The sequence below is a fragment of the Suncus etruscus genome, chromosome 5 (assembly GCF_024139225.1).
Source record: "Suncus etruscus isolate mSunEtr1 chromosome 5, mSunEtr1.pri.cur, whole genome shotgun sequence".
Classification (NCBI taxonomy): domain Eukaryota; kingdom Metazoa; phylum Chordata; class Mammalia; order Eulipotyphla; family Soricidae; genus Suncus; species Suncus etruscus.
In genome coordinates, this window is record NC_064852.1 from 115465112 (window position 1) to 115487121 (window position 22010).

Here is a 22010-nt window from a genome sequence, read left to right on the forward strand (position 1 = left end):
CAAAACAAACAAAATGGAAGCATATATATATATATATATATATATATATATATATATATATATATATATATAATTTTAAATTTTTAATTTCTAAGCCTGCTTTCCTCTATAATCTACCTATTTGAAACCATAAATCTATTTAAATCACTGCCAGATCAAAGTTTAAACTTAAAAAAAGGCTCAAAAGTCAATCAATAGGTTGGCCTGCTAACACAGCAGATGTAGCTAGGCATCACCAGAGGGATCCTACTAAAACAATCAACAACTAGTTCTTGACAGAGTTTAACATTGTTTAGAGAATCAAACCTACCAATCCAACTGAATCATATGTAGGCCCTCAATAATATTTGTCAGAACTGGCATTGAATCAGATATGTATGTATATGATACAGTAATAGTAATTTCAAAGTAGATTTAATCTGCAATGAAGGTATAGTATTTTTTCTAAAAAGAATTCCTTAACAATGTACTATTTCTTACTAGGTATTGTAAGAAAAAAAGTAAGCATATAACTGTAGATCCCTAGCCAAAATTAATGCTTTTTGAGTTAATTGCTATCTCTATACAGGATAGTTTCATAATGAGGAAGAATAGATAATTTGTTCAATATAGCCTATGTGGAATTACTTTAATTTAAACATGATCTAATTTGGCCTCCTTCTGATTGGCGCTGCACCAGGTTTTTAATTTGTAAGGAGTGTTAGGAGAAAATGAAATGGCAAGCATCTATTCTTGGTTTCGTTCTTCCAGTTTTTATGGTTCATCTATCAGCTCAAAATGCTCACAAGCCTTACAAGTACATTTGAGCATCATCCATAATCAGCATGATCTATTTGAGTCTACAATAAATTTACCTCACTTGAATGGGGGGGGTCCCAAGAATGCCAGTAAAACACCAAACAAATATAAGATGAGTTCCTACAGTTCCTACAGATCGTTTTCAGAGGAAATCTCTCCTAAACCCATAAACTCAGACCCTCCCCACCCCAATAAAGGCTAGGCAAGGAACATTATAAGCATCTAACAGAAAGCAACAAGGTAAAAGAATTGACTTCCCTTTCTCTGATAGAATATGATGAGTGGTCAGGGAAGATATGTTCCTAGTTTCTATTCATCATCTCCCCTTTCTTTATTCTATCAGTCTCCTCTGAAATAAATGCAGGCATTAGCCAAATGTTTGAATGTCTCAAGTCCACACCAGGACAAGCATCTAGCTTTAAGCTTCTTAACAATGAGGGAGAGTGAAGCCAAATGTCCCAGGCTAGGATCTGGCCCCCTCATCATGGTGGGGAGTACCAAGAACAAAGACACTCAGTTCTGTAGCTAAGAGTCCTGTGTCATTACCACAGAGGTAAGGACCCTGAGGCTACACAGCACAGCCCTGACACATTAGGTCACATTTCACAAATGTCTTGACTTTGGAGTTTCCTGTCTAAATAAAGACTAGGACTTAATAACTTCCATCTCAAAGTGTGGTGGCCAATATTAACTAATACTTAGTAAGCACTTCTGATTGCAGTTGTCTCATAGTCAATATTCACTGTTCATAGTTTTAATTCAGGGGCTTCTTGTTGTGATTTCTCTCGATGGCTTAAATGCTTTTATTCCTCTGAACCATCTTACCAGTTAAGCCTTTAGAAAGTCTCTCCCACCATTTACCTCTTTACTCAGACACTTTCAAGAACTCCTTAAACCCAGGAAAACCCCTGAATTCTTTCATCTAACTGGTTAAAGTGCCTAGAGTTTGGTTCTAGTTTGGCTCCAGTCTTCTACTTCTATTAGATGAACAGTGCTGTCCATATAGCACATATCTAATAACTATTTCCATTTTACCTTTAGTAACTGACTAAGATTACATTAGACAGTTGGCAGCTATGTGCCAGTGCTGTTTTTGCTTTGGCAGCCCATACTTCAGATATACTTCAGATACTTGATATCTGACTACAGCAGAGGGTCCTGAAAGTTGTGGTTTATCACTGGAAAGATTTGCAGATAGGCTGGAGCAATAGTACAGTTGGTAGAGCTCTTGCCTTGCACATGGCTGGCCCACACTTGATTTCTGGAATCCCACATGGCCCCCATGAGCACCACAAGGAATGATCCCTGAATTCAGTTAGGAGTAACCTAGGAGCACTCCTGGGTGTGACCCCAAGACAAAACAAAACAAAGCAAAATAATTCGCACACAATTCCAGCCTAATGGTAGTGGATTCAGCAAATCTCAATAGTAAGAGGAATCAACTAAGGCCAGTATCCTAGTGCTACTATGTTGTCCTTCAGATATTCTTAAGAACAACTGCTGTATATTAAAGCTATTTTTCATCATCTTCCTAATGAGGAGTTTATAGAAAAATCCTTGGATAAGAGATGTAAAATAAAATGTTAGTATCCTAGAGAACTAAAAGGCCATAGTTAGTACAGCAGTAAGTTACTCCCTTGCATGTGGCCAACCTCTGGCACTTTGTGTGGTTCCCCAAGCATCAGCAGGAGTGATCCCTGAATGTAGAGCCAGGAGTAAGCCCTGAGCACTGCTGGGTGTGGCCCAAACCAAGTAACAAATTTACAAATAAAATAATTTAAAAGGCTGCATGCTTGAATGAAAATTACTACCTTAACTCTAAATCTTATTAATTTTAGCTCTTTCCCCTAGCAATATTCTCTTTTAGAGAAGTTATTTTGATTTATACAAAGCACCAAAGCGATCTCTCCTCTGATCAACAAAATATTTCAGCCCTAGTCACAAAATTGACTTCAAACTCAATGTTATGGTGGTTTACTTCCTTTATGATGTCTCTGGGGTTTGGGGGCCCAGGCAGATGAAGGAGATTAAGGATTAAGAAGAGCAGAGCTGATAACCCTGGACATGGGGTACAGAGATGGAGGGGGGGGGGTCTTGATGTTGCTATTCACTGAGATAGTGGAGACAGAGACAGCCACCAATGACAATGTCAATAGCCTACAGCTCCCTCCCAAGGGACAATAGACATGACAATAGAATAATGACACAGGGAGTGGAGGAAGAAGACTAGAATAAAGGATTAGTGGGGCAAGGGACAGGATTTTTGCCTAATCTTCGATCTTGACTGTCAACTTGGACAATCACTTTCCCTTATGAAAGAAGTCATACAAGTTATGTTTAGCAAGTAAACACAGCCAACCACCAAATTCAGATCCCAGAACAGAACAGATATGGATCTGTAGCCCTTGAGCAAAATATAGCTCCTAGATAAGCTTCCTTTGATTGCACAGCAGTTTTATCATTTTAATTGCCATTCACACTTTACTGCCATTTGCTATAGCTCCATAATTCCCTAGGGCGTGACACCCTCTCACATTAGAATTTTCCACTGCATTTTGTTCTGCAGCTCCTACTAGAGTCTGCCACCTGCCAAGTTTTTTTTTTTTTCATTTTTCTCAGAGTATTTTATTGGATCCTTTGAGATATGTATTTGTTTGAAACAAAATAATAACTAAGTGATATTATTGATGTCCCATTATCCTATTTTCCAGGTAAAAGATCACCCAGAAGAAAACAACATTTACCTCAGCAAAACTCATCACAGTCAAGGATCAGGTCTGGGGATCTCATCAGCTGTCATTGACAAATCTCAACCATCTCAGAGCAGATCCTAAACCTCAGTCTCCCGGTTAGTAGCCATCTCTGAAGGTGAAGTGTTGGTTCACAATTGACAACTTGGATTTTCACCCAAAACAAAGATCATTCTTAATTTCTTTGTATCTGTTTGACTACAACTTGGTTTCACCCAAAGCAGAAATTTTCCTACTTACCATCTTGTTTTACATGCCCAACATACTTGGGTAGTATAGACCTTTTGTGCTTCTCTGTCTCTGTCTCTCTCTCTCTGTCTCTCTCTGTCTCTCTCTCTCTCTCTCTCTCTCTCTCTGTCTTTGTCTGTCTCTCTCTGTCTCTCTGTCTCTCTCTGTCTCTGTCTGTCTGTCTTCTGTCTCTGTCTCTGTCTCTCAGCCAACCACATGTGACTCACCCCTTCAGTTTGGTTAGGATTATTTTCTGCTCCAGGCTTGTATCCCTAGGAAGGAATTATGGATGTGTGGCAGAGTCTTTATAGTGAAGGGACTCGTCCCTAGCTAGAATCCCCAGAGTTCTCATGTTGACTCAAACATCACAATCTGGACATCACTAACCACACCCTTGTGAAGCTGCAGCCCACCTGCATGAACTGGATGGTCTGGAAAGAAGAACAGTGATTCAACAGAGGTCAGGCCTTCTACCCAGTTCTCATAGATGACTTTGTGGACCCATCCAGCTTGTATTCCTCACATAGGTATTCATTTCCCTTCTACTCTAATGGATCATACTTTTCAAGGTGCTATCAAATTGTACATGGTTCCAGTTCATTAAAAAGATTCCTGGAAGTTTCCTTTTTTTCATTTAAGCAAGAACATTTTAGCTATCACACTCATCAGTTAGACTTACCTCTGTGTGGATTTGATCACCTGCAGATCAATAGGGTGTGAGGAAGTCTATTGTCTGCTTTCCTTCTGAAGTACATCACCACAAAGGACCATCAATTTGTTGGCTTCACAAGATGTTAAGGCTGAGAAATGACCTTCACTCATGACTCAAAGGTGCTCAGGTTATCAATGAAGACTTTCAGCACCACATGGTCTCCCAAGAAGCCCCAGGATAGTAGGGTTTGCTTCCACCTCCAGAGAAAAGAAAAAGAAGAAACAACTTTCTATCCAAAAGAAGATGGAGAGGGTGATAAAGTGGAATTTTAGCTCTTTGTCATTCTCAGCCTGTCCTGAAACCTGCCCACAACCATCTCTTAGAACACCACCTCTCTCATCCAGCCAACCAAGAGAGGAAAAGGGCTTTGAGTTTGTCCAGAAAATTGCCACCTAAGTAAAATGCATGACATTCCATTTTAAGGGAAGTATAGAGCCAACCTTTGACAGAAGCAGGACTCATCCAACCAGTAGCCAGAGGGCACTGTTGGCAGCATGTAATTAGCCAGCTGGCCAGCCTCGACTTAAATCCATCCTCGCCTCAAAATGCCAAGTTTTGAAGAACTAAATATTTTAGCATACCATGCATAGTTCAAGACCAGATTTTTTTTCTATCTCTTGTCATATTGCTCTCTATCTCTCTAGCCAGTCCTAGGTCCAAAAAAGGGGTCAAATAAGTTAATACCTTCAATTAAAGGAAACTCGAACTTTTTTGATTGGAGCCAATTGTGAAGTCAGTATAAACATGTTTTGAACTCTTGCTCAAGAAAAACTTCTTGAGTCTTAATTATCTTTGAGGCTGGAATGCTCAGAGCCCATCTCACAATCCTGTCCAGCTCCTTCAGTAGGACAAATATTTCCCTTTTGCCTGGGTTACAAAAGATATGCTTGGTTATCAAAACAGACCCAAGGCATGCATAAAGTAACTGAAAACTCTAGTCGCACTTGACAAGGCCCAGTTCTCATCTATTTTGCCTTTACAAATCCCAGTCTCTGATTGAAGAGACTGGGGCATAAACATTCTTTGCTGGAATTTCCATATATCTACAACCAAGGTCTCTCCCTTCTCTTAGTTCAACATTCCCATATGGCATCTCCTCTTTGTCTTTATCCTTGTCTTTCTTCTAGTTTGTTTGCTTCAACTCAACTCCAATGGCATAATCAAGTGAAAGCATGTCAAGTCATTCATTTTTCCTTTTTTTTTTTTTCATTTTTCCTTTAATCTGCTGTATCTGAGTCTTAAAAATCTCCTTCAGTTTGAGTATTTGTGGACAAAAAATGCATAGTAAGTAATCACAAATATAATGGTTGGATCCCACATCCATTTCAGGTTAATCAGTGAGCAGGTCATTTAAAGTTTCAAGGAAAATGAGTCTCACAAAGGAATAGGTAATGAAATGCATTCTTCTTTAGGTCATTCACTTACTGAAATTATTTCCAATTTTGTTAGTATTACTATTTCAATGAATAATAAATTACAACTCTTAAAATTTACAGAGAAATGATAGTGGGTCTTCTGACCTTCAAATCCCAGAAACATGCTATATATAAATTTTATTATATAGCTCCTCTGAAATTTTTATCTCTGCCAAATATGCTACCAATTTTTATGGTCTTTAGTTATCATAAGTGAAAATGCAAAATTAAGGCCATTGTAGAGTGTAGTTCAGGGTGTTTTGTACAGATCCGATTTTATGCATAGAGCCAACACATTCTTTCTTCTTTTATAACTCCTAAGAGAAAAAATGCTTGACATTTTTCTTAGCTACTTTTTCGTTGCCAAAACCTCTGATGTGTATCTAAGGGTCAGATGCAAAAATAGCAATCATGAGCCAATGACCACTGATCCCAGATATCTGCTGAGGACAGGATGGAAGTCATTTAGTCACATCAGCAGGCTGTTCCTCTCCTCGACTCACCCCACATTCCTGTCTCCTGTGCTTGGCAATGTCACTCTATTTCTGAAGCCCACTTTCCTTCTTCCTTGTTTTAGTTTCCACCTGCTGATTATCTATGGACCCAGTTGGGTTTTATGGTTTATGAACAGACTAATTCCCTACTCTTGGCTACCTGGGGTTGAGTGTCTCAAGTACCCTGTCTACCCAGTCCTGCTCTAGGCAGAGTGCTTCTTACCAGCAGATTATGGCCATTTCTCTTAGTCTCAAATTCCCTTGGTTTTTCTTATGAAGTGAACAGTGCTCCCTTAAAAAACTCTATGTTTAATGGGCTGGAGAGATAGCATGGAGATAAGGCATTCGTCTTGCATGCAGAAGGTTGGTGGTTCGAATTCTGGCATCCTATATGGTCCCCTGAGCCTAACAGGAGCAATTTCTGAGCATAGAGCCAGGAGTAACCCCTGAACGCTGCCAGGTGTGACTCAAAAACCAAAAAGAAAAAGAAAAAAGAAGAAGAAAAAACCTCTATGTTCAAGTCCTATCATCTAAGAATATAAATTTTTAGAAAATCAGTCTTTTAGATAATAATTTGGAAATGATCGTTCTGGACAAGAACTGAGTGCTGAAAGGATAGTGATGATACCCCTCAGTAACAATATTGCAAACCACAGTATCTAAAGGGGAAGAAAGGGAGAGAGAAAGAGAGAAAAAGTAAAAGAGAGGGAAGAAGAAATGTAAAATATCTGCCCCAGAGATAGGCAGAGGGGAGGATGGGAGGGAAAATGGAGAAATTGTGGAGGGATATGTGTACTGGTAAAAGGTGTTGGAAGTTATATGAATGAAACTCATTCATGAACAACATTGCAATTGTGGGTGGAAAATACCCAACTGTCTTATGAACTACCTTATAACCACTGTGTTTAAATAAAGTAATTAATTAAAAATTAAAAGAAAATCAGTCTTTTGAGATGAAATCAAGTTAAGAGGTCATACTGAAATAAGAAGAGTCCTAAATCCAATATGAACAGTGTCCTCATAAGAACAGAAATATTTGGACACAGAGAGAACACACAAAGAGTAAAGAAGATCATATAAAGACAGAAGCAGAGATTGGATGGCACAAGAAATGCGTGTTGCTCTCAGTCACTCCAGAGGCAAGGAGACAAGCATGGAATAGAAAGCGCCTGGGGGCCTCCAGGAGAACAATTTGCCTTCTGCCTTGCAGAAGCTGAAAGAGTTCATTGCTTTTAAGATAAGCTATCAACTCACTGAGCTTTGTCACAGCAGCCTCAAGATGCTTATACAATTCCTGTCACACTCATGCAAAGGAAAATTGCTCAACTCAGTTAACAAACATTTATTTAGCACCTACTATCTGCCAGAAACTCTATGATTTCTGTCTAGATGCCCGTAAATGAAGCACAGTCCCTGCCACTCTAGGCTCGTCTACAGTCTGATAGGTGGAATAGTGACAACAGATGGTGCTGTGACAGTAGCATACTCAGGGAGCAGGAAGAAAGCTCCCACTTGGAATTCAGGGCTTCCTGGGTGAGGGAAGGACCTGCAAAGAACTCTGGAGAAGTTACTCCTTATAAGAACTGACAGGCCCAAGTGATAGAGACAGTTTTCTCTTCTGCACAGATACTTCTAAATACAGCCTCTTCCTACTGCAGCAGAAGTATTAGAAAATAAAAGAACACAAGATTCAAACCATGTTCTGCAAGGACTTTTATCAAAGCCTGAGTTTTTCTTTCCAGTTTGTCTTTAGGTAAAAGACACATATACATACACACGTGTTTCTGGTATCTAGAGTCCTTATAATGAAAAATATTAGGGAAATATCAATATTCTGGTAGATATTATCAGTTCCCTTTGGCTTCCAATTAATTTAAAGCAAGCTGAATATAAAGTTATATTTTTCAGAAGAATTTATGCAGTCCTTTCCTTTATAATAGTAATATGTATAAAACAACTGAAAAAAGGGCCAATGTTCAGATAATTCCTAAAATAGAAAACTAGAAAATTGTTTTATAATGCTCTTAGCCCCATTCTCCAGAGGCTAACACTAATAATATTTTAATGGGTTCTCTACTACAGTGTTTTCCTTGCACAGTTCAAATTGTGTTTGTTTCTTTTTCCTCTATAAACATTCTACTATGCTGCCTTTTCACGCAGAATTATAGCATAAACATTTTCCCAGACCACTAAGAGGTCTTTATAAACATAATTTTGATGGCTATAAAATGGTTGGGTTGCAGAGATGCTCAGAGTTTACTCAGATAATTCCTGTGTTGCCATTTAGAATAGATCATAATTTTTAAATAGCTTTCAGATAAACCTGATGAGTGTATAACTGGGGATTTTAATGAATTTCATCATAGACTGAGAGTTGTGATTTGATCATCAGGAAATTATTTTTTAAACAAACTAAAACAAAAAGACAAAGACATTGACTATATCTGTAGATCTCCTGTTTTCTCCTCCATGCCTCTCTTCCCAAACCAGGTCCTCCTGCCCCTCAGCACCCCCAAAGACCTCACACATTCTCTCTCTACCTCTGTCTGTCTGTCTGTCTGCCTGTCTCTCTCTCTTTCTCTTTCTCTCTCTCTCTCTCTCTCTCTCTCTCTCTCTCTCTCTCTCTCTCTCTCTCTCTCTCTCACACACACACACACACACACACACAAAGAGTAACTCACAGTAATCGACAAAAATCTTTCCTTCATTGGTCTTGTGACTCTCTCTTATTGAGTCAACTCATTTCTCCACTCTATAGACTCCTCCCTTGATGTTACTAGTCAACCTTTGTGCTAAGACACAAACATTCTGGGGCTTTCCAACTCCTTCCTTGATCAAGTCTCCTTGTCATTCTGAGCCCGGCAGACTACTTACAGGATAACCCAGGATCCTGCTTTGCTCCTGAATCTTGTGGGATTATTTGTCTTTCTACTGTTTGGCTCAGGATGCTCATTGGCAGAGCCCAAATCATTATTCCCACCCAATGCCAAGTAATTAATTCTCTAATAAAGAATTTCTGTACTCCAAATACCCTAATAGTTCACATATTCACATGTATATCCATATCCATGTATACACATCCATGTACACAGGTTGAAACAACTGTTTCTCCATTAGTCCCTATATTTTTTGTTTCTTTTCTAGAAACTTACTTTCTATAGTTACTATATCTTATACAAACCTATTACCAATATAGTTATATATTATATTATGTATAATATAATTATATATTTTATATATAAAGTATATAGGGATATACATTACCAATATAGTGATCATAAAACTGCCAAAATAGCAACTCATCTTTATGCTACCTAGCTCTTGTCACCTACTATCCACCTAAGACGATTTACTTTTTAAAAAGTTTTTTAAAACCCACTTGTTTTTATCTGAGTCATTGAGAATCACCTCCCAGAGAGGATACCTTATTCTTCATAAATCCCAAAAGTCAACATTTGCCTGATTCCTGCATTATTTACTCCTGAGGACAAACTTTGCCCTTTCAGCTCAAATTTTACTACTGGATTGGTCAGTCCTCCTAAACTCTAGGGAAGAGAATGGCCCCTGTCAATTTCTGGTGGCTGCCATCATACAATAACTTGTCTCTCCATCCCTCAAATCTCTGCTTCCCCGGGGAATAACACATTTTAGTACTTGGTTATCTGTGACTTTTACTCCAAGGACAAATTATATGGTATGTAGCCCCCCACCCCGAATAATCCAGGATGATTTCACATACAAAGGTCTAACTATATTACATCTACAAAAACCTTTATCCTCTAACATTGATTAGAATGCAAAGGATCAGTGATATTTTGAGATGTTCTAGTCTTCTGACCTAAATCAAACGTAGGCAATTTGGGAACTTTATTCATTCTTCTTAATGTCCTGTGTTGATAAAGACATACTTACATGTAAAATTAGAGAATATTTTCCTAGATCTTAGTGGGAGAGTGTTAGATATCCTGCATAATAATATGTGAGTTATTTTCCTCTTAAGTCTGATCAACTGGTTTATTATTCTTCCCTGCATTTCCTAACCCTCTAACATATGTCATCCCAGTAGCTATCTGCATGCCAGTTCCTTGTAGTGAATAGTGTTGGAGTCTCTATTTTTCTTTAAGAGGCAGAAACCTTCAAGAGGTTGAGGACCTTTTCCAGGCCCCCAGAGGTAATGAGTAAACAAAACCAGAACCTAAACCCCTTGTTAGAAACTTTCAATCCTGTGTTTGCTGTTCATCAGAACTGCCTCCCCCAGAGAGATCATCTGAAGTGAATGAATCATTAATGCATGTGATTTGAATATTTTAACTGTTGAAGTTAGAAATAGAGCTCTGAATCCTGTCAAATGATTATTCAGATAGTCCTTGAGCCAAAATTAAACAAAGGAGATAGGAAAAGCACAGGAAAACACAAGCTATTGAGCAGTCTACAAGCAACTATGAAGTGCGCGTCACTTATTATCTTGCTTTATGTTTCTGTGTGTTACTTATCATTCTGTTTTCTCATTGTGCAGTTGAAGAATTTAATAAGCAAACTCTACATTTATATAACATTTTAAATCATATTACTAGAAAGTCTGGCTTATCGTTTAGACAATAGAATAATGGCCCTTTCTTTGCAGGATTATATGAGATTGAGAGGAGGCATGTGAAGAAAGTAGCACACATTCTGAATAACTACACATATTTCCTTCTTCCCCTCTGTGACCCCTATAAAACTGTAAAACTTTGTCCTCTGAGACTACCATTCCAATATCCCAACCCCCATCCCAATATCCCAACCCCCATCCCAATATGCCAACACCATCCCAAAATCCCAGCCTCTATCTTAATATTCCAACCCAATCCCAATATGTGAACATCATCCCAATATCTCAAACCCTATCACAATACTCTAACCCCCAGGTTGTTGGAACAACAACAACCCCTGAACTTCCCAGTCCCATTTGTAACCTATAGGTATATCCCTGTTAGCTTTGGACAGAAACTAACGACTAATCTTCTTACTCTCCCAAGAACCAAGAACCCCTTTATTTTGATCTCCATGCCCCATGATGTTCCACTTCTGTGTGTCACTATATGAAAAGATATAATAGCATACCCAGAGAACTCCTTATGTCTTCAATAAGGAGATAATTTTTATGGTGTTATAAGATTTTCCCTTCTTTTAAGGCCAGTGTCATCTGTTACTTATGAATGTACTATGAGCAACCTTGGAACATCAGTACCATGATCACTTCACCTCTGCCCTGCACTTTGATTGCACCCAAATTATTCTTTCTAATGACCTCTCCAAAGAGCTGTATTGCAGCTTCCCTTACTAAACCTTGAGCACCTCTATCCAGGACTCTCATACGAATCTTGTACAGATCCCTTGTACTTAGTGTCCTGTTCAAGATCTGCAACCCCATCTGCGACTTCTTCCAGATTATTGAAGCAGCTCAACTCTTGCTGTTGCTCCTATGCTTCCTGTCTAGCCTCTAAGCTTCCAGCCCATGGTAGCTCACCTGCTCGACACTCATAAATTCTTTTTTTTTTTTTTTTTTTTTTTTTTTTATAATTTTTTATTATGAATTATGAGAACAAAAGATGCAAAGAAAGAGGATAAGGTAAAGTTACAGTGGAAGGACAATCACCCATAACATAATTATCAGAAGAAGTCCCCTTGCTGATATCTTAACTTTGAATTTTCACCAAAAAAAGTTAAGATAAATAAAACAGAATCCATGTGCAATTACTTTTTCCCTCAAGTCCCCAGATTGTAGCACATTATAATATTTCTTAACAGCACACAAGGCAATCTAAAGCCATCAAGCTTACGTAACTCCTTAAACATTAGAGGCATAGTGTTTTTTACATTTCCATGTACATGCATATTAGCTTAAGTTAACCTCAAATTTTAAGTGGGTGTGTTTTAAGGATTAGAGTCAAAGGAGCACAGTAAAAACGGTGTTAGAGTGGCAATTGTTGTTTGCATAGGCCCACCAAAATATGAGAGGCATGGAAAGGAATAGCCTTGGCCTAAATACAAAGAGATCCTACCCCTGAAGTTTCCTGGCATAAGACCAGCTCTAGGCCTCAGGAAAGTTATCGTTCGCTCCAAGACATTGTCCGTAGCGCCAACACACTTATCACAGAGTCTCTGTTGTTGGTCTCATGTTTCTGTATTAAAGATTCTGGAATCTGCATGTCCTACATTGAAGTCATGATGAGGAGTGCCTTCTCGTTTCACTTCACCATGAAAGGGGAATGCAGGAAGCCCTGTCCTATAAGCAGGTTGTTGTTGTTGTTAAGTCTTCTCAGTGTTAAAGGAAGTCTCTTTTGAGCAGGACGATGTCTGAGCAGTGGTAGGGTCTTCCGTGGTAGAGGATTGCTTCCAGGTGATGTTATAGACAAACCTCACCATAAATGGGCAATACAGCAAGCCCTGTCCAGTAAACAGGTCATTGTTCTTGTTGTCTTCTCAGTGCTAAGGGATGTCTCTTTTGAGTAGATCGATGTCAGAGCAGCTGTAGGGTCGTCCCTGGTACAGGAATGCCTCCGGGTGATGTTATATACAACCTTGGATGTTTTGTAAATGTCTTCTGTAGATCAAGGGGTAAATGGAGAATGTCCATTCTTCTGAGGCCTGTGCCAGGTCTTTATGTCAATGTTCAGGGTGTAAGGTCTCATTGTACTACAAGATTTGTGTGTTCCCCTTTCTATTAGATAAGAACTTATTGGTATGTATAGTATTTTCCCATGTCAGTGTGCCTACGCAAACAAGATATAAAGCCACGTGGTGCTATCAGATATATGGGGGCATAAGAACATTTCCAACAAGACCCATGACTTGGTTCAAACATAAGTATTAAACTGAGGGATTCTTTCACACCAAATTCCATATTGAGTAGTTCACAAAGAGAAGATAAAAAAAAATGGGGGGGGATCATCACTGTATAAGAAAGTATTTAGCAAAAGTTATAGCCGTCAAAGAAAACACGCATAAAATGTTGAAAAGATATGTGTCCTTTTTATGCCTTTTAAAATAGTTGTGTGGGTGTTAACTCTAGGGCACCACTTTGGTCTGTGAATTAGGACTCAAGAGTACTTAAGTTAGAAAGGGTAAAAAAGGAGTAATGATGATAGGAGTTAAAGAAGTTAAAGAGAAATATGAACTTATGAAGGGGTATGCAAAAGGGCAGAGTACAAAATGGACATTCTGCATACATAAAAACATAATTCAATGATAGTGAGTACTAGTAATGTTTCTTGTGAGAGTACTATTAATGTTTCTTGTGCGCGCGGGGGCAATAGCCCCCACGCGATTTTGAAAATGTAGACTGGACAGAGATTACCAGTGCCAGCCAAACCTCCTCCTGCCTGACTCCCGGCTCCCAGGAAGGAGAGATCCTTCAAGAAGCTGGGAGAACAGAAGTTCAGAGCCCCACCCAGACCCTCCCTAAGGAGCCGCATGGATAGTGGGGGAAGGCCTAGGGTCCTTCAAGCTCCACCAAGGGACCCAACTCACCGGCTTGCCCAGGGGTGTGGCCCGGGGAAGCCCTGGAGATCTGGAGCAAGGCGGCAGAGGGGTGCTGGGGTTACCCAAATCCAGCACCCCCCCTAGGCCTGGCCAAGCAGGCCTCCGGCATGGTGTGGGCCTGCCAAACCTCCTCCTGCCTGACTCCCGGCTCCCAGGAAGGAGAGATCCTTCAAGAAGCTGGGAGAACAGAAGTTCAGAGCCCCTCCCAGACCCTCCCTAAGGAGCCGCATGGATAGTGGGGGAAGGCCTAGGGTCCTTCAAGCTCCACCAAGGGACCCAACTCACCGGCTTGCCCAGGGGTGTGGCCCGGGGAAGCCCTGGAGATCTGGAGCAAGGCGGCAGAGGGGTGCTGGGGTTACCCAAATCCCGCACCCCCCCTAGGCCTGGCCAAGCAGGCCTCCGGCATGGCGTGGGCCTGCCAAACCTCCTCCTGCCTGACTCCCGGCTCCCAGGAAGGAGAGATCCTTCAAGAAGCTGGGAGAACAGAAGTTCAGAGCCCCACCCAGACCCTCCCTAAGGAGCCGCATGGATAGTGGGGGGAAGGCCTAGGGTCCTTCAAACTCCACCAAGGGACCCAACTCACCGGCTTGCCCAGGGGTGTGGCCCGGGGAAGCCCTGGAGATCTGGAGCAAGGCGGCAGAGGGGTGCTGGGGTTATCCAAATCCCGCACCCCCCCTAGGCCTGGCCAAGCAGGCCTCCGGCATGGCGTGGGCCTGCCAAACCTCCTCCTGCCTGACTCCCGGCTCCCAGGAAGGAGAGATCCTTCAAGAAGCTGGGAGAACAGAAGTTCAGAGCCCCTCCCAGACCCTCCCTAAGGAGCCGCATGGATAGTGGGGGAAGGCCTAGGGTCCTTCAAGCTCCACCAAGGGACCCAACTCACCGGCTTGCCCAGGGGTGTGGCCCGGGGAAGCCCTGGAGATCTGGAGCAAGGCGGCAGAGGGGTGCTGGGGTTACCCACATCCCGCACCCCCCCTAGGCCTGGCCAAGCAGGCCTCCGGCATGGCGTGGGCCTGCCAAACCTCCTCCTGCCTGACTCCCGGCTCCCAGGAAGGAGAGATCCTTCAAGAAGCTGGGAGAACAGAAGTTCAGAGCCCCACCCAGACCCTCCCTAAGGAGCCGCATGGATAGTGGGGGAAGGCCTAGGGTCCTTCAAGCTCCACGAAGGGACCCAACTCACCGGCTTGCCCAGGGGTGTGGCCCGGGGAAGCCCTGGAGATCTGGAGCAAGGCGGCAGAGGGGTGCTGGGGTTACCCAAATCCCGCACCCCCCCTAGGCCTGGCCAAGCAGGCCTCCGGCATGGCGTGGGCCTGCCAAACCTCCTCCTGCCTGACTCCCGGCTCCCAGGAAGGAGAGATCCTTCAAGAAGCTGGGAGAACAGAAGTTCAGAGCCCCACCCAGACCCTCCCTAAGGAGCCGCATGGATAGTGGGGGAAGGCCTAGGGTCCTTCAAGCTCCACCTAGGGACCCAACTCACCGGCTTGCCCAGGGGTGTGGCCCGGGGAAGCCCTGGAGATCTGGAGCAAGGCGGCAGAGGGGTGCTGGGGTTACCCAAATCCCGCACCCCCCCTAGGCCTGGCCAAGCAGGCCTCCGGCATGGCGTGGGCCTGCCAAACCTCCTCCTGCCTGACTCCCGGCTCCCAGGAAGGAGAGATCCTTCAAGAAGCTGGGAGAACAGAAGTTCAGAGCCCCACCCAGACCCTCCCTAAGGAGCCGCATGGATAGTGGGGGAAGGCCTAGGGTCCTTCAAACTCCACCAAGGGACCCAACTCACCGGCTTGCCCAGGGGTGTGGCCCGGGGAAGCCCTGGAGATCTGGAGCAAGGCGGCAGAGGGGTGCTGGGGTTATCCAAATCCCGCACCCCCCCTAGGCCTGGCCAAGCAGGCCTCCGGCATGGCGTGGGCCTGCCAAACCTCCTCCTGCCTGACTCCCGGCTCCCAGGAAGGAGAGATCCTTCAAGAAGCTGGGAGAACAGAAGTTCAGAGCCCCTCCCAGACCCTCCCTAAGGAGCCGCATGGATAGTGGGGGAAGGCCTAGGGTCCTTCAAGCTCCACCAAGGGACCCAACTCACCGGCTTGCCCAGGGGTGTGGCCCGGGGAAGCCCTGGAGATCTGGAGCAAGGCGGCAGAGGGGTGCTGGGGTTACCCACATCCCGCACCCCCCCTAGGCCTGGCCAAGCAGGCCTCCGGCATGGCGTGGGCCTGCCAAACCTCCTCCTGCCTGACTCCCGGCTCCCAGGAAGGAGAGATCCTTCAAGAAGCTGGGAGAACAGAAGTTCAGAGCCCCACCCAGACCCTCCCTAAGGAGCCGCATGGATAGTGGGGGAAGGCCTAGGGTCCTTCAAGCTCCACGAAGGGACCCAACTCACCGGCTTGCCCAGGGGTGTGGCCCGGGGAAGCCCTGGAGATCTGGAGCAAGGCGGCAGAGGGGTGCTGGGGTTACCCAAATCCCGCACCCCCCCTAGGCCTGGCCAAGCAGGCCTCCGGCATGGCGTGGGCCTGCCAAACCTCCTCCTGCCTGACTCCCGGCTCCCAGGAAGGAGAGATCCTTCAAGAAGCTGGGAGAACAGAAGTTCAGAGCCCCACCCAGACCCTCCCTAAGGAGCCGCATGGATAGTGGGGGAAGGCCTAGGGTCCTTCAAGCTCCACCAAGGGACCCAACTCACCGGCTTGCCCAGGGGTGTGGCCCGGGGAAGCCCTGGAGATCTGGAGCAAGGCGGCAGAGGGGTGCTGGGGTTACCCACATCCCGCACCCCCCCTAGGCCTGGCCAAGCAGGCCTCCGGCATGGCGTGGGCCTGCCAAACCTCCTCCTGCCTGACTCCCGGCTCCCAGGAAGGAGAGATCCTTCAAGAAGCTGGGAGAACAGAAGTTCAGAGCCCCACCCAGACCCTCCCTAAGGAGCCGCATGGATAGTGGGGGAAGGCCTAGGGTCCTTCAAGCTCCACCAAGGGACCCAACTCACCGGCTTGCCCAGGGGTGTGGCCCGGGGAAGCCCTGGAGATCTGGAGCAAGGCGGCAGAGGGGTGCTGGGGTTACCCAAATCCCGCACCCCCCCTAGGCCTGGCCAAGCAGGCCTCCGGCATGGCGTGGGCCTGCCAAACCTCCTCCTGCCTGACTCCCGGCTCCCAGGAAGGAGAGATCCTTCAAGAAGCTGGGAGAACAGAAGTTCAGAGCCCCACCCAGACCCTCCCTATGGAGCCGCATGGATAGTGGGGGAAGGCCTAGGGTCCTTCAAGCTCCACCAAGGGACCCAACTCACCGGCTTGCCCAGGGGTGTGGCCCGGGGAAGCCCTGGAGATCTGGAGCAAGGCGGCAGAGGGGTGCTGGGGTTACCCAAATCCCGCACCCCCCCTAGGCCTGGCCAAGCAGGCCTCCGGCATGGCGTGGGCCTGCCAAACCTCCTCCTGCCTGACTCCCGGCTCCCAGGAAGGAGAGATCCTTCAAGAAGCTGGGAGAACAGAAGTTCAGAGCCCCACCCAGACCCTCCCTAAGGAGCCGCATGGATAGTGGGGGAAGGCCTAGGGTCCTTCAAGCACCACCTAGGGACCCAACTCACCGGCTTGCCCAGGGGTGTGGCCCGGGGAAGCCCTGGAGATCTGGAGCAAGGCGGCAGAGGGGTGCTGGGGTTACCCAAATCCCGCACCCCCCCTAGGCCTGGCCAAGCAGGCCTCCGGCATGGCGTGGGCCTGCCAAACCTCCTCCTGCCTGACTCCCGGCTCCCAGGAAGGAGAGATCCTTCAAGAAGCTGGGAGAACAGAAGTTCAGAGCCCCACCCAGACCCTCCCTAAGGAGCCGCATGGATAGTGGGGGAAGGCCTAGGGTCCTTCAAGCTCCACCAAGGGACCCAACTCACCGGCTTGCCCAGGGGTGTGGCCCGGGGAAGCCCTGGAGATCTGGAGCAAGGCGGCAGAGGGGTGCTGGGGTTACCCAAATCCCGCACCCCCCCTAGGCCTGGCCAAGCAGGCCTCCGGCATGGCGTGGGCCTGCCAAACCTCCTCCTGCCTGACTCCCGGCTCCCAGGAAGGAGAGATCCTTCAAGAAGCTGGGAGAACAGAAGTTCAGAGCCCCACCCAGACCCTCCCTAAGGAGCCGCATGGATAGTGGGGGAAGGCCTAGGGACTTCAAGCTCCACCAAGGGACCCAACTCACCGGCTTGCCCAGGGGTGTGGCCCGGGGAAGCCCTGGAGATCTGGAGCAAGGCGGCAGAGGGGTGCTGGGGTTACCCAAATCCCGCACCCCCCCTAGGCCTGGCCAAGCAGGCCACCGGCATGGCGTGGGCCTGCCAAACCTCCTCCTGCCTGACTCCCGGCTCCCAGGAAGGAGAGATCCTTCAAGAAGCTGGGAGAACAGAAGTTCAGAGCCCCACCCAGACCCTCCCTAAGGAGCCGCATGGATAGTGGGGGAAGGCCTAGGGTCCTTCAAGCTCCACCAAGGGACCCAACTCACCGGCTTGCCCAGGGGTGTGGCCCGGGGAAGCCCTGGAGATCTGGAGCAAGGCGGCAGAGGGGTGCTGGGGTAACCCAAATCCCGCACCCCCCCTAGGCCTGGCCAAGCAGGCCACCGGCATGGCGTGGGCCTGCCAAACCTCCTCCTGCCTGACTCCCGGCTCCCAGGAAGGAGAGATCCTTCAAGAAGCTGGGAGAACAGAAGTTCAGAGCCCCACCCAGACCCTCCCTAAGGAGCCGCATGGATAGTGGGGGAAGGCCTAGGGTCCTTCAAGCTCCACCAAGGGACCCAACTCACCGGCTTGCCCAGGGGTGTGGCCCGGGGAAGCCCTGGAGATCTGGAGCAAGGCGGCAGAGGGGTGCTGGGGTTACCCAAATCCCGCACCCCCCCTAGGCCTGGCCAAGCAGGCCTCCGGCATGGCGTGGGCCTGCCAAACCTCCTCCTGCCTGACTCCCGGCTCCCAGGAAGGAGAGATCCTTCAAGAAGCTGGGAGAACAGAAGTTCAGAGCCCCACCCAGACCCTCCCTAAGGAGCCGCATGGATAGTGGGGGAAGGCCTAGGGTCCTTCAAGCTCCACCAAGGGACCCAACTCACCGGCTTGCCCAGGGGTGTGGCCCGGGGAAGCCCTGGAGATCTGGAGCAAGGCGGCAGAGGGGTGCTGGGGTTACCCAAATCCCGCACCCCCCCTAGGCCTGGCCAAGCAGGCCTCCGGCATGGCGTGGGCCTGCCAAACCTCCTCCTGCCTGACTCCCGGCTCCCAGGAAGGAGAGATCCTTCAAGAAGCTGGGAGAACAGAAGTTCAGAGCCCCACCCAGACCCTCCCTAAGGAGCCGCATGGATAGTGGGGGAAGGCCTAGGGTCCTTCAAACTCCACCAAGGGACCCAACTCACCGGCTTGCCCAGGGGTGTGGCCCGGGGAAGCCCTGGAGATCTGGAGCAAGGCGGCAGAGGGGTGCTGGGGTTATCCAAATCCCGCACCCCCCCTAGGCCTGGCCAAGCAGGCCTCCGGCATGGCGTGGGCCTGCCAAACCTCCTCCTGCCTGACTCCCGGCTCCCAGGAAGGAGAGATCCTTCAAGAAGCTGGGAGAACAGAAGTTCAGAGCCCCTCCCAGACCCTCCCTAAGGAGCCGCATGGATAGTGGGGGAAGGCCTAGGGTCCTTCAAGCTCCACCAAGGGACCCAACTCACCGGCTTGCCCAGGGGTGTGGCCCGGGGAAGCCCTGGAGATCTGGAGCAAGGCGGCAGAGGGGTGCTGGGGTTACCCACATCCCGCACCCCCCCCTAGGCCTGGCCAAGCAGGCCTCCGGCATGGCGTGGGCCTGCCAAACCTCCTCCTGCCTGACTCCCGGCTCCCAGGAAGGAGAGATCCTTCAAGAAGCTGGGAGAACAGAAGTTCAGAGCCCCACCCAGACCCTCCCTAAGGAGCCGCATGGATAGTGGGGGAAGGCCTAGGGTCCTTCAAGCTCCACGAAGGGACCCAACTCACCGGCTTGCCCAGGGGTGTGGCCCGGGGAAGCCCTGGAGATCTGGAGCAAGGCGGCAGAGGGGTGCTGGGGTTACCCAAATCCCGCACCCCCCCTAGGCCTGGCCAAGCAGGCCTCCGGCATGGCGTGGGCCTGCCAAACCTCCTCCTGCCTGACTCCCGGCTCCCAGGAAGGAGAGATCCTTCAAGAAGCTGGGAGAACAGAAGTTCAGAGCCCCACCCAGACCCTCCCTAAGGAGCCGCATGGATAGTGGGGGAAGGCCTAGGGTCCTTCAAGCTCCACCAAGGGACCCAACTCACCGGCTTGCCCAGGGGTGTGGCCCGGGGAAGCCCTGGAGATCTGGAGCAAGGCGGCAGAGGGGTGCTGGGGTTACCCAAATCCCGCACCCCCCCTAGGCCTGGCCAAGCAGGCCTCCGGCATGGCGTGGGCCTGCCAAACCTCCTCCTGCCTGACTCCCGGCTCCCAGGAAGGAGAGATCCTTCAAGAAGCTGGGAGAACAGAAGTTCAGAGCCCCACCCAGACCCTCCCTAAGGAGCCGCATGGATAGTGGGGGAAGGCCTAGGGACTTCAAGCTCCACCAAGGGACCCAACTCACCGGCTTGCCCAGGGGTGTGGCCCGGGGAAGCCCTGGAGATCTGGAGCAAGGCGGCAGAGGGGTGCTGGGGTTACCCAAATCCCGCACCCCCCCTAGGCCTGGCCAAGCAGGCCACCGGCATGGCGTGGGCCTGCCAAACCTCCTCCTGCCTGACTCCCGGCTCCCAGGAAGGAGAGATCCTTCAAGAAGCTGGGAGAACAGAAGTTCAGAGCCCCACCCAGACCCTCCCTAAGGAGCCGCATGGATAGTGGGGGAAGGCCTAGGGTCCTTCAAGCTCCACCAAGGGACCCAACTCACCGGCTTGCCCAGGGGTGTGGCCCGGGGAAGCCCTGGAGATCTGGAGCAAGGCGGCAGAGGGGTGCTGGGGTTACCCAAATCCCGCACCCCCCCTAGGCCTGGCCAAGCAGGCCACCGGCATGGCGTGGGCCTGCCAAACCTCCTCCTGCCTGACTCCCGGCTCCCAGGAAGGAGAGATCCTTCAAGAAGCTGGGAGAACAGAAGTTCAGAGCCCCACCCAGACCCTCCCTAAGGAGCCGCATGGATAGTGGGGGAAGGCCTAGGGTCCTTCAAGCTCCACCAAGGGACCCAACTCACCGGCTTGCCCAGGGGTGTGGCCCGGGGAAGCCCTGGAGATCTGGAGCAAGGCGGCAGAGGGGTGCTGGGGTTACCCAAATCCCGCACCCCCCCTAGGCCTGGCCAAGCAGGCCTCCGGCATGGCGTGGGCCTGCCAAACCTCCTCCTGCCTGACTCCCGGCTCCCAGGAAGGAGAGATCCTTCAAGAAGCTGGGAGAACAGAAGTTCAGAGCCCCACCCAGACCCTCCCTAAGGAGCCGCATGGATAGTGGGGGAAGGCCTAGGGTCCTTCAAGCTCCACCAAGGGACCCAACTCACCGGCTTGCCCAGGGGTGTGGCCCGGGGAAGCCCTGGAGATCTGGAGCAAGGCGGCAGAGGGGTGCTGGGGTTACCCACATCCCGCACCCCCCCCTAGGCCTGGCCAAGCAGGCCTCCGGCATGGCGTGGGCCTGCCAAACCTCCTCCTGCCTGACTCCCGGCTCCCAGGAAGGAGAGATCCTTCAAGAAGCTGGGAGAACAGAAGTTCAGAGCCCCACCCAGACCCTCCCTAAGGAGCCGCATGGATAGTGGGGGAAGGCCTAGGGTCCTTCAAGCTCCACCAAGGGACCCAACTCACCGGCTTGCCCAGGGGTGTGGCCCGGGGAAGCCCTGGAGATCTGGAGCAAGGCGGCAGAGGGGTGCTGGGGTTACCCAAATCCCGCACCCCCCCTAGGCCTGGCCAAGCAGGCCTCCGGCATGGCGTGGGCCTGCCAAACCTCCTCCTGCCTGACTCCCGGCTCCCAGGAAGGAGAGATCCTTCAAGAAGCTGGGAGAACAGAAGTTCAGAGCCCCACCCAGACCCTCCCTAAGGAGCCGCATGGATAGTGGGGGAAGGCCTAGGGTCCTTCAAGCTCCACCAAGGGACCCAACTCACCGGCTTGCCCAGGGGTGTGGCCCGGGGAAGCCCTGGAGATCTGGAGCAAGGCGGCAGAGGGGTGCTGGGGTTACCCACATC